Below are 14,090 nucleotides of genomic sequence, written 5' to 3'. Positions count from 1 at the left end.
AGTCTTAGGGAGGGGGAAAGACTGGGGATTCCAGAGAAGCCAACTCACCCCCAGGGCCCCACCTCCCCTCCTTCCATTACTCCCACCACCCTGCACTCACCCGCTAGGTAGAAACAGAGAAGAACCAAAGCCGTCAAGGGTTTCACCTCCCCCACCCCCACCCCCACCCCCACCCCCAAAAATTTGCAGATAAGAAATGGATGTTCAGAAGGCAGAGGCTGCCAGAGTCACCCAGGACACACAGTCCAGCAGACAGACCCAGGCAAATGACCCTGAGCCCTGCAGGCCATCCCCCGAGCTCAGCCGCATCTGAGGCTGGCCCTACCTTGACAAAGTCCAGGGAGGGGGGGGGGGTGTCTTGAATCCTCACAAGCCCAGGATTCCTGGCCACAGCAGGAACCTCTCCCCTGAGCCTTGCCTGGGGGGCAGCCCCCCTCCCTGAAAGCCCCCTCCTGGGCCTGTGGAGTTGGGCAAGGCTGGACTGGAAACCTTCCATCCCCTTTGCCCAGCTTCCCTCTCCTCTGGGCCTCCCCTCTGCCTGGCAGCTGGTATTGGCAGCACTAGGGAGGGGCCAGCATGCCTGCCTACTCACAGCCCAGCTGGGCCAGGACCTCTGTGTGCGTGTGTGTGTGTGTGTGTGTGTGTGTGTGTGTAAGGGGGTGTCCTATTCCTCTCCTTTCCTCTTAGATCTGACTTCTTCTCTCCATTCCCTCCCCCACTCCCTCTCCCTCCTTTCTTTCCCCTCACCACCTCCCCCACTTTCATTCTTTTGGTGTGTGTGCTTCAGAGAAAAACCAAAGTTTAAGGCTGCAGGAGGTGGAATGTCTGGGTCCCCTCCCACCACCCCACTCCCACTTCCATATGTGGTCGCAGTCTCTTAGTTGGCAGGACGACAAGGAAAGGAATTGAAAACTGTAAGGGGGTTCTTCTGAAAGACTGGGGAAACCTTGCTCCTCACTTGTTCTGCGGGGGTCCTGGGGGGCACCATGCCTCCCCTTTTCCCCCATTCTGTGCAATAGATCGGCAGAGGACAGTCAGACACGTATTGCTGGAGGGCCACCTGGAATGAGAGTCAAGAATCAGCACTGGAAACAACTGTAATGATTTTACAAGTGGGGGGGGGACCGAGGCTAGAGAGGAGTGACGTGGCTGGTGACACACAGTCTGTCAGTGGAAGCTCCAAACCCACAACCACACCGTGCTCTCCAGCCTCTCGCTTCAAGCAGGTGCCTAAGTCCTTTGGTGAGAGCAGGTTCTCTGGGTTTCCAAGCTCTCTACGCCAGGACTGGAGGGCAGAGGTCCACTCTTGGCACACACCCACATCTGGAGACCTGGAGAGGCTGGCCTGGGGTCCCCAGCTCAATTAGAGGCCCTACCCATCCATTTCCAGGCCGCTGCCTCTCCAGCCTCCTCCCCAGGGCCTTCAGCTGGCAGCCCCACCCAACCAAACATCTGGCTCAGTTGGACAGGGCTTGGCTAGGGAGTGAATAGTCTTCCCTAAAAACTAGCATTGAGGTGCTGTGAAGAAAACCAGAGAGACTGACCCAAAAAGGTGTGACCCAGTGCTTTCAGAGCCCCTTGTGTCTTCTCCACACCTTGTATCTATGGTCACGGCAGTTCCCCTGGCCTACCTCTGGCGCTCTACCCGCGAGAGGCCCTGAATCCCAGGGTCCTGCACTGCATTTTCTCCTCTTGCTTTTGGAGTCTCCCCCTCCTTGATTCTTTTTCCTTAGGTTCCTTTCTCTCTCTGGTTGTGTCTGTGTCTCTCTCCATTTCTTTGAGCCTCTGTTCTTACTTTTGAGAGGCAGCAGGGCAGGGAGGAGCCCTGGAGACTTCCCAGGATGGGCAAAGGCCAGCCAAGGGAGAGAGGAGGGAAGGATGTCAGAGTTGGGTTGGGGGCAGAGGTGACTGTGGTCAGGGCTCCGGATAACACAACTACCCGGAAATGTCAAATTTGGGGTTTCTTTTTGCTTTCAGTCCCCTGGTTTGGTCTCTGCTATTTCCCACCACAAAGCACCCTGGTGGTTTTAGGGGCCCAGACTAGAGAGGAGAAAACAGTCTAGGGGATGGGGTTCAGGAAGATGAGAAACTGCCAAGGATCTAGGCTGAGCCAGGATCCCAGGCTTCCCCTCATCCCCAGTGGCAGCATTGAATCAGGGTGAGAAGGCATTAAAAACCCTACGGGAATGCCTCCCCCCCAGAAAACTGGCCACATTTAATCAGGAATCATAAGCCCTGGCCTGGTCTGTGACAGGCACACTATATACCCATCGGAAGCGGATTGTAGCACAGTTGTGTACACACTCACGATGCAGCAACAACCTTCAAGGTGGGCAGGGCTGGCATCACACCCTGTGATTAGTCCAGGAATGAGGCCTGACCGAGACTGTCTGGGCGCTGAGCGCACAGCTGGTGCCAGAACCCAAGTTACCCAGTCCAGTGGGCAGGGTCTTAGCACAACCTTCTCAACTTCTCTCTGCCCCAGCGCACACCCACAGCGTGAAGATGACTCCGTGGCCGGGCCAGCCCATAACCCCTATGTCTCCCTGCCAGGCCGGTCTGTGCCTCTGCCACCGCCCCGAGGCAGTGTGACCTGTGCATTCCATGCAGGTGGGTTCAAGTTTATGGAGAGAAGGAGGAATTATTTCAAGTCCGGTTTCTAGCCTGTCCTGGAAGACCGGGTTTGCCAAGAAGGTCTTGCTGATGGTCCTACCCTGGGAGAACAGAGTGAGGTCACCTTGACCTAACTGTCCCTCATCCCTGCAGTGGGAAGAACAGAGGGGTACAGAGGTGCCTTTGTTTCCTCTGCTCCGGGTCGCTTCTTCAAGGAGTGTTCCTGTTGTGTGGGAGCCAGAGGGGAGGTGGGGTGGGGGTGAAGAGCCTTCCCAAGAAAGCTGGAGGCATTCCAAGAAGTCTCTGTGTGGCAGAGAGGGGAGAGCTCAGGCCTCGAGCTCTTAAATATCCTGCTTCCCCCGACCTTGCCTTGGCTTGGATTGTCTACCTCCACTCTAGCCCCCCCAAAGATCCCGGAAGCGGGGCCTCTGATCCACGCACAGCATATTCTGCATCCCCAAGCCCAATGCCCTTGCCTCTCCCTGAGTCACTTCATCCTGGTACTTCCCTGAAGAAATGCTGCTTCCACTCTTGTCCATGAAGACAGCCCAGGCCGAACCCAGGGAGAGTGTGTGTGATGAGAAACTCTGTGTGGCTTGGGGGAGGGGAAGGAGCTGCCGTGTCCCCAGGGAAGCTGTCCACACTGCCTTCCTCTGCCCCTGCGCTCCAGCACTCTTCAGGGAAGTCAGTTTACAGTGAAGTCACCAAGAGAACACAGGGCCATCCCGCCTGAGGCATGGCAACTGTCCTCCGATTCTGGGAATAGAGTGAGGGGAGGGGTGGGGACTGACGGCGGCTGGGAGGGGGCATCCCGCCTGCCTTTGTCTAGCTGGGCTGCCCACCTGCCTTGGGAGAGATGCTGGAAGGACAAGGAGAGGAGGGGTGAGTCCCTGGCCTAGAGGGGGGCAGTGTGGGCCTGTCCCGTGGTGAGCAGCCGGAGTGGGAGCTGCTACCCCTTCCTCCACAGTCATCACTAGGCCCCTTCCCATGGAGCTGGCTTCTCTGCTTCTTGCCCAGCAAGAAGTCTTTTGTCCTGCAGCCAGCCTGGTATCCAAGTATCCAAACTCCAGCGCTCTGGGGGCTGTGTGGGAGACGGCTCTGCATCTCTCCCCCCCCCCTCCCCACTCACCACTCTCCTTTGTTATGACTGGAGGGCTTTCCTTTCCAGCACACTCTCATTGTGGTCTGGTTTCTTAAGTGCACAAACCCACTCATGTCTCTGCTATCCACTCCCTGCTCTGAGCCTCAAAAATGAATGCCCTCCTCCAGGAGCAAGAGGGGCATGTAAAATCCAAATGAAGAATGGCCATTGCCCCATTCTCTCCTCATTGGCTACTGGCCTGGTCTTCAGTTGCAGCTGAGATGGCCCCAAGAATGGGCCTGTCCTTCATTCCAGTACCCCCCCTCATCCCCCAGTGCACTGACCTCTTTCAACTGCAAGGCTTTGCCTCCTCTGTTCCTCCTACCTGGAATGCCATTCCTCCATTGGCCGCCTAGTGACATCTTCCTTATCTTTCACAGTGTCCATGTGGCATAAAGGAAAACATAACAGCTCTGGAGCCCTAAGGACCAACCAACCAGGTACAAATCCTGCCCCTGCTGGGTGACCTTGGGCACTTGAGTATGCCTCTCTGAGCTTGTAAAAGGAGGGCATCAAGACCCACCTCCCAGAATGGCTGCAAAGATTCAGTCACAATGCCTAGAATATAGTAGGTGTTCAGGGATCTTAACCAGATAAGTGAGACTGTTTATCCTCAGCACCCCGAGCCCCTCAACCGCACTGGTGTTTCAAGCTTCTCGGGGCTCTGACTAGATGCCTAGACTCTTAGCAGTGACTTCATAAGTATTTGTTGGATTAATGGAGATCCCTTTAACAGGCCCCCCTGAGCTCCAACAGTTCAGGGGCTCCCTTGGACCAGAGCAGACTCCTGTTTGTCTTACATATCCTGACCAACAGCAACCTGAAGTCTCTCTCTTTGCTGCCTTGGCCTCTGCCAGCTCAAGTCCTGCTGACCTGCTTCTCCACGGCAGTGGCTGCGGCAGCCTCAACTCTGCCTGGTGCTGAGCTGACTTTTGAGTTTGCAATAGTGCCTGGGGTGACTCTCTGCTCCCTCCTCTGTGTCATGCCCGCCCTCTCTGGATAATGGAGCATTGCCCCAGGACTCTGAGTGGAGAGGGCAAGGTGACCCAATCCCAGAAGGCCCTCAGGCCCTCCAGAGAGCCACTGCTTCTAGTTCTGGCTGGAAGGGAGCCCAGACAGGTGAGGCACACAGGAGCAGGACAGAGAACCTGCAAGGATCTGCAGGTGGTGAGTCCTGAACAGATCTTCACATCCCACCCCTCACCCCTGCTCTCCTTCCTCCCGACCCAGCAGGCTGGCAAGGGTTAGGCTGAGGGGGAAAAAAGGGATTGTTTTTCAAGTATCTTCTGCAAGACAGACACAAATACTTAGTGCTTTGCAGAAACCCTATCGCTCTGCTTTTTCCTTTTAAAAATGTTCATTTTCTGAATGTTTTAATAGGATATGTGGTGGAGAGTTTCCTGTGCCCCTTGCAGGGATAACCACAGTTACTAGGGCTTTATGTGAATGCCCAGAAAGGGTCTATGCATTTACAAACATAAATTATATGTTACCTCCTATTAGATGCACATGAAGGAAACTGAGGCCCTCAGAGACATTATGTATTTTTTCTTAAAATTTATTTTTATTTATTTATACATACAAGTATTGGGGTATAGGACAGAGGTGCAGGGGTGAGAGGATTCACCAGAGACAGAATGGGGAACAGAACAGGCAGATCTACTGAAATACACTGCTGAGGGGAGTAGCGGGCGAGACAGAGAGGTCTGCTGTGAGACAGGAGAGGTCTGCTGCGCCATGTGGGTAGCTCCCTGGCAGAGGATTGAACCCAGGCCACAGTGGCTGGTGATAACTTGATAGCACTGAGATTTCAATGCCTGCACCACTAGGGAGGCCCCAGAGACATTATGTATTTTGACTAAGGTCACACAGCTGGTAGGTTGGCAGAGCTAGAATTTGGAAACTGATCTGCAAAATTTAGCTCTCTTCACTGCCCATGCCCTGGCAGAAGTAAGCTCTGTCACTGACCAAGCCCCTGGCCAGTAAGCCGCTGTGACAAACCTCCATTCTGAGGCCCTGAAGATCTGGAGTCTCTGCCTTCCAGTCCGAGTGTCTGATGCCTCCCATGGCTCCAGCGGCCAGTACTGACTTAATACGAAGAAATCATCCCCATGTGGAGGAACGGAAGCTTCTGTAAGTGTCCTTCCTTGGTTACTGTGTGGCTGGCGTTTCCCCGGAGCCAGCCTGATTCCTGGCGCCCAGAGAAGACAGGAGCATGAGTCTCTGGCTAGAGGGGGTCATGGCTATAGTTTCAGTTACACTTTCAGAAAATGGCCTCATGTTCTCCCTGTGGCTGGGCAGCACAGAGGGGGGATGTGAGCCCTGGGGAATTGCTCTTGGTGGCAGCCACTTGCTTGTCCGTGAGACTGAGGGAAGGAGGCTGGAGGAGCGGGTGACATGCATGAACAAGGGCTGCCCACCAGACTTCCAGCCTCCCCCTTAACCTCTGCATCTCCGGGGTGAGGCCAGGATGGGCTGAGGCGATTGCCTGCCTGTCTCTCCTGTGAACTCCGGTCTTTCGGGATCTTAGCTTCTAACTCAGCTTCTCTCTTTCTAGGACTCCATCAAAGACTGCATCGTGATCAGTCCAGTGTCCTCTCAATCCAGGGGACTATGTCCCTGAGGCCCAGGAGAAAAAGTTCTTGCCTCATCTGAATGGGCAAATAGGGAGAGGCAGGTATTGTCTCAGGTTGACAACATTCTTGTTTTGTTGAGGTGGTTACCCAGAACATTCTGTCCTATGCCTCTGAGCACACAGCCAGTTAGCTCTAGTTTGGTGCCTAGTGGTCAGTCAGAGATGAGCGCTGAGATGCAGAAAGGAGAGCTGTCTGCCCCCCAGGGATCTCTGACCAGCAGCCTGCCCATTATGCTAAGTGAAACATCAGAGAGAGAAAGACAAACACTGCATGATCTCACTTAGATGTGGAATCTAAAAAAAACAAAACACTCTTAAATACAGAGGACAGCATGGTGATTACCAGAGGGGAGAGGGCTTGGGGGTGGGTGAAAAGGGTGAAGGGGGTCGAGAGGTACATTCAGTTCTAAAACAAGTAAGTCAGGTACAGCCTGGTAACCATAGTTAATAATATGACAATAATATTTGTTTGGTTTGTTTGATTTGGGGGGGTGGGTAGTGCCATATTGAAAGTTGCCAAGAGACTGGATCTTAAAAGTTCTCATCACGGGCCTCCCCGGTGGCACAGCGGTTGAGCGCTGGGTTGCGAAGCTGCCCGCGGCCTCTGTGGCGCCGGTTCGATCCCCGGCTGCTTCCCGGGGAGGAGGGTCCCACGTGGCGCGCAGACCTCTCCTGCTGCCCGCTGCTCCCCTCAGCAGTGTACTTTGGTCCTTCTGCCTGCTCTGCTCCCCGCTCTGGCTCTGGTGAATTCTCTCACCCTCCCGCGCTTCTGACTGTACCCAGTGCATGTATAAACACAACAAACAAACAAATAAAGAAAGAAAGAAAACATGCCTCTATTTAAAAAAAAAGATTAACTATACTATTAAAATAAAAAGTTCTCATCACAAGATAAAAAAAAATTGGTAACTTCATCTGGTGATGGCTGGTAACCATCTTGAAATGTGTGCAAATATGGATTGTAATTGTGTACACCTGAATGAAAATCGTGTTACATGTCAAGTATAGCTCAATAAAAATAAACAAGAAAAACAAAAGACCAACAAAAACAAATATCCCAAGGCTGCTGCTTTTCAGCACCCATGGCGGCTGATGGGGTCCTAGACCTGACTGGTCCCAGGAAGAGGGATGTAAATCTTAGGTGTTGTTAAAAACAATAATTAGAGCAAACTGCTCAATGGTGCTTTACAGTGTTTGAAGCACTAATTCTTGCAATAATGCCTCAAGGTTCCTTCTATATCCCTATCACCATGTTACAATGAAGCAAAGGCTTGCTCAAGGTCACGTGGTTCAAGGGGTTGACAGTGAGTCTAGCTTTAGATTGTGTGTTCTTCATTACTATGCCATCCACCTGGTTTCCACTTCTATTCCTAGAGTGTACGGTTATTGACTGTCTGCTGTGGGCTGGGCTGGGCGTGGGGTGGGGGATTTAAAGGTGAATGGGTTACTGGAAGCTGTTGGGGGTAGAGAGACATGTAAATAAAAAATTGTCCTTCAGCATGAGAAGTGCCCTAATAAGGCAAAATGTGAGGTGGGAAACAAGGAGGCTGAGGTTTGTGCTACTTGGAGCAAGGGTCACAGAAGGGAGGACATAAAGAGGGCAGCAGGACATTGCAGGCAGAATGTGTGCAGGTATGTGAAAGCTTACAAGAAAGGGAAAGGTGGTGTATCCCAGTGTCAGAACATTGTGAATGGTGACCACAATGAGGCTGCCAGAGCTCAGGGCTGGTGTTTCTGTCCAGTTTCCTGCTCCAGCCTGTCCTCCTGCTCTGGCCTTCAAGCTTCCTGCACCTGTTCTGTGCAAAGCACTGTGCCAGGTGTTGGCCCAGAGTGTGGGACAGAAGCTGCAGTCTGGGTGAGGGAGGACTTTGTGATCAGCTTACACACACAAAGATCTCTGGGGCTGGTGTTAGTCTGTTGGTGAAGGGAAGGCTGCTGCGAAGAGCTGCTAAGGGAGGAGCGTGGGAGAACTTGGGGATTTGCAGATCGTGGTCATCTCTAGACATGAGAATTTTCAGACTATAGGGTGGGGGAGATCTGTGTGTACGGGTGGTCCTTTTCCTTTTGCCCCTGCAGCTGGGTTTCTGGAGACTGCACATGCCATGCTTTGGTGCTGCCCCTTGGAGGGTTGCCAGGGAAACCGTTGGCCAGCTCAGGAGATGAAGCCTGAGAGGAGAGTGGGTGACTCAGGCTGCCTTCTCACATACACCACACCCCCACCCCATTACACAGAAAAAGGGTCTCAGAGACCCTTTTCTTCCGGATCCTACAGAGGCAACCCTGCTTATTCTCTCTTCTCTGGATTGAGCCATCAACCCCTCCAACAACTTTGGTGGGAGCCAGCAAGGCTCCTCAGGGAGGGGAACGGTTTCAGACGCCCCCTGGTCACCGGAGATCCACTCTGAACAGGGGACAGTTCAGTCTGACTTTTCTCACCCCCTGAGTGACAAACACCAGGAGCCCCAGCTGAAAAGCCCTCCAGGGAGCAAACCCGGGGTAATTATTGATGGGGCAGCGCGGACTTCTGACCCCGGCCTGGGAGGGACAGGCCCCGGAACCGGGCCTCGGCCCAGGGGAAGGGAGGTGGGCGGGCCGCCAAGGGGCCCAATCCACACGACCCGGCCCGGGGTGGTCGCCCCTACCCCGACCCCGCGGCATGTGCTCCGGCCCGCGGGGCCCGGCCGGGGAGCCGAGCGGGGTCGCCCCCGCCTCCAGGGACCGCGCGCGGCGCCGCCCCCGCCAGCCCCTCGCGCGCCGCCACCCCCGGTGCGCGGAGGGGGTTCCGGGTCCCTCCAGGGCGGCCGCCGAGGGGTGCCGGGGACCTCGGGGTTCGCGGGCGCCCGCCGGGCGGAACCAGGAAGCGGCGCGCGCCGGCGCGGGGCGCGCTTGGGGCTGCGGGCGGCGCGCGGCCGGGCCTCCGCGTGCGCGGCGCGCGCGTCCCCGTGGCTCCGGCGCGAGGAGAGTCGGCGGCCGGAGCCGTCACCCCGGGCGGGGACCCAGCGCGGGCGACGACGCGCCGCGGCCCGGCCGAGGGAGGGAGCGAGCGAGCGGGCGAGCGCGCGAGCGAGAGGGCGGGAGGCAGCCGCTGGCGCCCGAGGGCCCGAGCGAGGTAAGAGCCGCGGGGCGAGCGCCGCGCTCGGGGCCCGGGGAGCGGGGCCGGGGAGCCCGCCCGGGCGGAGCCTGCGCTCGGGCCGCGGAGAAGCCGGGCCGGGCCGCGTCGCCGCCATCGCTGCCCGGGCCGGGAGGCGGCGCGCGCGGGAGGCGGCCGGGGGCGTCGGGCGGGGCGGTGGGGGCCGTGGCGAGCGCCCGGCGCTGGGGTGCGGCGGGAGTGCGGGGCCCCGCGCCCACCCTGGCCGTGAAGGGGCTGCCGGCGCCACCTCACGCCTTCTCGCGGCCGCGCCGCGTAGCCCCTGCAGGCGCCTGGCTTCTTCTGGGTTTTGACGAAAGAGGTATCTGTGGTTCCCCGGGGTGGGAAGAGCCCGGGGCGCCCGCTGGGGTGGGGGCACGAGCGGAGCTTCAAGGAACAGTGCCTTATATGGAGTCGAGAGGACAAATAAGAAGCTTTCCTCCCGGCCCGGGGCTGCCGGATCCCGCATCAGGACCCGCCAGGCCCGGGGTCGTGCGCCGGAGCAGCGCGTGCAGCCTGCTCTTCTCCTTCCTAGCCGGGCCGAGGAGTAGAAAGTGCTCCTGGCGCCCGGGGGGGACCCGGCTAACCGGCGAGTCGGGAGGGGAGTCCAGGTGCACCAAAGCTCGCGTGTGGCTGAAGGAATCTGGCAGCCTAGGCCCATCAGAGAGGAAAGAACTTGTGTGGAGCAAGAGGGGTTTGCAAACACTTGTAGCCGGCAGTGATGGAAAAGGCAAAGAAAAGCAAGTGCCAGCTTTTAGGAAGCTGGGATCCTTGAATCCCACAAGCGTTTTAAAGGCAAAAAGAGCTACCTACCACTCCCCTCTTTCCCAAAGGGCCATACCCAGGCTCACTGTCCCCTATGAACCTGTCATACCTTTGAGCGAGTAAATAGTGCTCAGAGTGGGTCACAGAATGTCAGGGTGTTAGAACGTTACAGTGTTAGAACTGGCAGGATCCTGGGGAGCCTGCCACGTTTTTTTTGTTCTAATGTGGAAACGGAGGCACAGAGAGGTGGAGTGAGTGGCCAGCTCCTTTCACACAGACGCTTAGTTGTCCAGGGATCAGAGGACTCTCAGAGCAGTGCTCTTCCCAAAGCACCGTGCAGTAGCAGATCTTTACCCGCATGCGATTTCATAAATTGCCTTGGGAGTGTCCTCAGAAAATGCCTCTTGAAGGGACTAGTGTGTCACCAAATTAAACTGAGCTTATGTCATTTTTTCAGTCATCCAATGTGTTTATCATCTGCTTGTATCTTAGGTTTCCAAGGCGGTTGGATAGCCGCCTGGACCATAATCAGCTTTCAGCTGGGGAGCATATAACCTTAAATCATTTTGTTATTGTAAATTAAGATAATATAACCACCTCTTTCCTCAACATTCCTCCGTTATTGTTCATTTGTTTATATTGTTTATATTCAGTGGCTGTAGTTCTTAGAAGAGGACCTATTTTATTTTATTTAGTGTGCCTTTCACATTTTCCTAATTTCGTTTTGTAACACTGTGAATGTCGGTAGGGTCTGATCCTTTCAAATGGTGGAATCTTATTGATTGACTTTCTTTGAAGGCTTTGGGTTTTTTGTTTGTTTTGGTACCAGTTTCTATCTCATGGAAGAGCACAGTTGTTAGACTTGGTAGTGCAAAATGGGTAACCAGGCTGCCTATTTTAAGAAAAATTGACTTTGTGACCATATGTGAGGACTGTTGTATTTACTGAAAACAACAGCACACCTTTGGTCAGGTAAGTGTTTTCTAGTGGACTACCTCCTATCCGTAGCCTTAGGAAGATGAAAATTACAAGCATCTGGTTGAGACACAAGGAAGGAATAGAGAGACTTTTTGAAAAAGCAAAACATCAAAAAAAAAAAAAAGTTGATTTCTACTACCAGCAGTTTGGTTATTGCATAACTTGCAGCTGACTGCACAGACTCTTTGCTGTTCACCCAACTAAACAAATGATACTACCCTCTCCCTAGCCTTAGCCTTTTTTAAGTGTTCACATTTTTGCCAATAAGCTGTTAATACAGATTGTGTTAGGAAATTTAAGATGGACATGTTTCTTAAATGGGTACTTCTTGATGTATGTGCTATAAGAGGAAAGAGTACTATCATTGTTTAGAGGGTTACAACATAAATATTTTGGTCAGCACTTCCTATTGTGCCCCAACTTCTCATTTCATCTTCATTTTCTTGCTCTCAATTGATTTTTTTTGAATTTTATTTGCAGAGGTAAAAAGCATGTCAAGACTAGCAAAGGGTGCCTTTTATGGCTCTTTGGGTACTTATGTCAAGTTTTTTTCAAGTTGTATGAGTGTTAGCACTTGAATTATTTGTGATGTGTGTTAGGTTTAAATTTACGAATATGCTTGTTATTCATTTGGCTTGTTCTTCTGTAGGTGGGAGAGAGTCTTATAAAAGGAAGCTGTTATGAATGGGTAAATAACATGCTCCAGAGTCATTGCAGGTTGAAGGTAGAATCAGAGGTAGAAGCCTGCCTGTTCTAGTGACCTAGGGACCATGTATATATCTCACAAAGTTAGTCACAGATTTCTAAATGTTCTAATTACCAGTGACACAGTTTTTTCTGTTAATTAGAGTGTAGATTACCACATTATTCCTACAAAAGGAAGCAAAAAAATCACCAGTTTTCATTAATTTGTTTTGAGCTTTTTAAACTTAATCTAAAAAAAAATACCTGACAATTCCAGGTTACTGAGCTCTTCAGAAGAATTATCTTTATACTGCATAATAAAGTATCAAACTACTTTGATTCTGGAGCTAATTAATAAAAATAACATTTAAAAGTTAGCTCCAAAGTAATTACTGTCCCCAAATTGGTGTGATGTTTGAAGGAAAAACAAGTTCTTTCAACCTGAACTTTAATTCAACTGTTATAATTTCAGAAGCATTTTTCCCCTGCAATATTGGAAACACAACAGTTTTATATATATTTCTGGGAATAAGAAGTCATACTTAACAATCTAGTTTCCATTGATCGGACAGATTTATTTTTTGTACATTTAAGTGTTTTTTTTTAAATTGCATTCACTCTTAACTATTATGTCCTTGTCTTAAGTAGAATATTGATTTTTGTTGTTTTCTAATTAATGGTGTACCTTTACTCCTGAAAAACCTAAGCCAGTTAGATTTTACATATCTAAATCTGCTGTTTTTGTTTATCAAAAGAATAATTTGTGTTAGATTTTTAGGTTGTTTGAACAAGACCCTCAGTTTTGGTTTCAGGGTTTTAAATGACGTTTTATTACTTTTGTTAGTTTTGGTCACACCCATGACTTCCTTGGAAGGTATCTTTGAGGTTTGGTTTCCTTTTTTTTAAATGGTAATATTGGGGTGGGGGTGCTTCCTGTTTGTATTTTCAAAATTAGGTCCACATGTTAACCTTCCTGTAGCGTCACATCTTCATTTTAAACATACGAAGACAAGCGTCAAGTGTCCTGTGGTCTGTCTCTGATCCATGGTGCGGCTTCATGACAGCCTTCCTGAGCCCTGGATGTCTGGGTGAGAAGGCAGGACTTTCCTGAGTATTTCCCCAACTTTCTTCCAGACTTGGCCACCCTGGAGGGAATCTTAAAACAACTACACATGTACAGTTAGCCCCCCAAACTGGGAGGGGAGCGCAATCTGATTCCTCTCGAGTACCTAAGAAATAATACCACACTCTGATGGAGTTTGAAACAAGGTTCGCAGATCCTTGAATGTCAGACCTTTCAAAGGGGTTGCCATAGGCTTATTTCATACAGAGCCCCATGTATTAAACAGCAACTCTGACCTCCCCTGAAAGCCACATACACTGTTGTGTAGGAACAGGGAGAACACATAGGATATGTTGGTAGAAATCTGGAGGGATCATCCTCAGTAGTAAAACTCTTTCTTGACTCTCCTGAATAATTTTGACATGCTAGGTCTCTTTCAAAGTAACTGTTGGAGTATGCGTTATATGGAGCCCGGAGAAGTATATCCTGGAAAAAGGAGGATGCCAAGTATTGTGTCAATGGATGAAGCCAGTAGTTTTTTTACTGGCCTCCAACTAACTGTATTCAAAGAAGTATAATGACTAAATAGACTCAATTAAATTAGCATTCAAATATGTTTGCTGCTAGATTTTCTTTTGGATCACATTACTAAAAGCAGTACTGCATTAGCATGTTGCACAGTTACGCATAATTCGACTTGCAAATGAGGTTAATAGGTTGACCTCCCATTACTCCCCTCCCCATACTCAAGAAAGGAGAAGTTTTGATTTGTCATATACTGGATATTTTCTTTGGGCTTATTCATACTAATCATATCTTTCCCCCATGTATTATAATACTATTAAGATAAAATACATATATCGATGAGTAAAGAACATTTATCTTTTGGAAGCTAATTTGCAAGATCTACTCCGTACTTACTGTCCATTTATTCTTCCATTGCCTTTGGTACTCTCTTTACTTTTGGAGATTTCTGTTGTGAAGAGAATCAGCTCCATATTCTAAGCACTGCTTTTTGAGGTGCTTGTGCTGACTCATTTTTAAATTATACTAAGATATAGAGTATGGTTTAAGAACAGTAATG

General features: G+C 51.4%; 1 protein-coding gene across 2 annotated transcripts in view; it reads left to right on the top strand.

Moving 5' to 3' along the window:
- Positions 1 to 9,339: 9,339 nt before the first annotated feature.
- Positions 9,340 to 14,090, top strand: part of STAT5B (signal transducer and activator of transcription 5B) — a 60,212-nt gene continuing 55,461 nt past the window's right edge. The window contains exon 1 of one of the 2 annotated variants that reach the window (XM_037495240.2): positions 9,340 to 9,498. The gene's annotated coding sequence lies outside the window, so the exon portion shown is untranslated. Of the gene's footprint in view, positions 9,499 to 9,815; positions 9,839 to 14,090 lie in introns of those variants that run through there. The other variant, XM_054688592.1, reaches the window with a different exon arrangement.

This window comes from Talpa occidentalis, unplaced genomic scaffold (assembly GCF_014898055.3).
Source record: "Talpa occidentalis isolate TD23 unplaced genomic scaffold, MPIMG_talOcc4v2.1 talOcc4.7, whole genome shotgun sequence".
Lineage (NCBI taxonomy): Eukaryota > Metazoa > Chordata > Mammalia > Eulipotyphla > Talpidae > Talpa > Talpa occidentalis.
The sequence above is the reverse complement of the archived record's forward strand: the minus strand, read 5'-3'. Positions and strand labels throughout refer to the sequence as shown.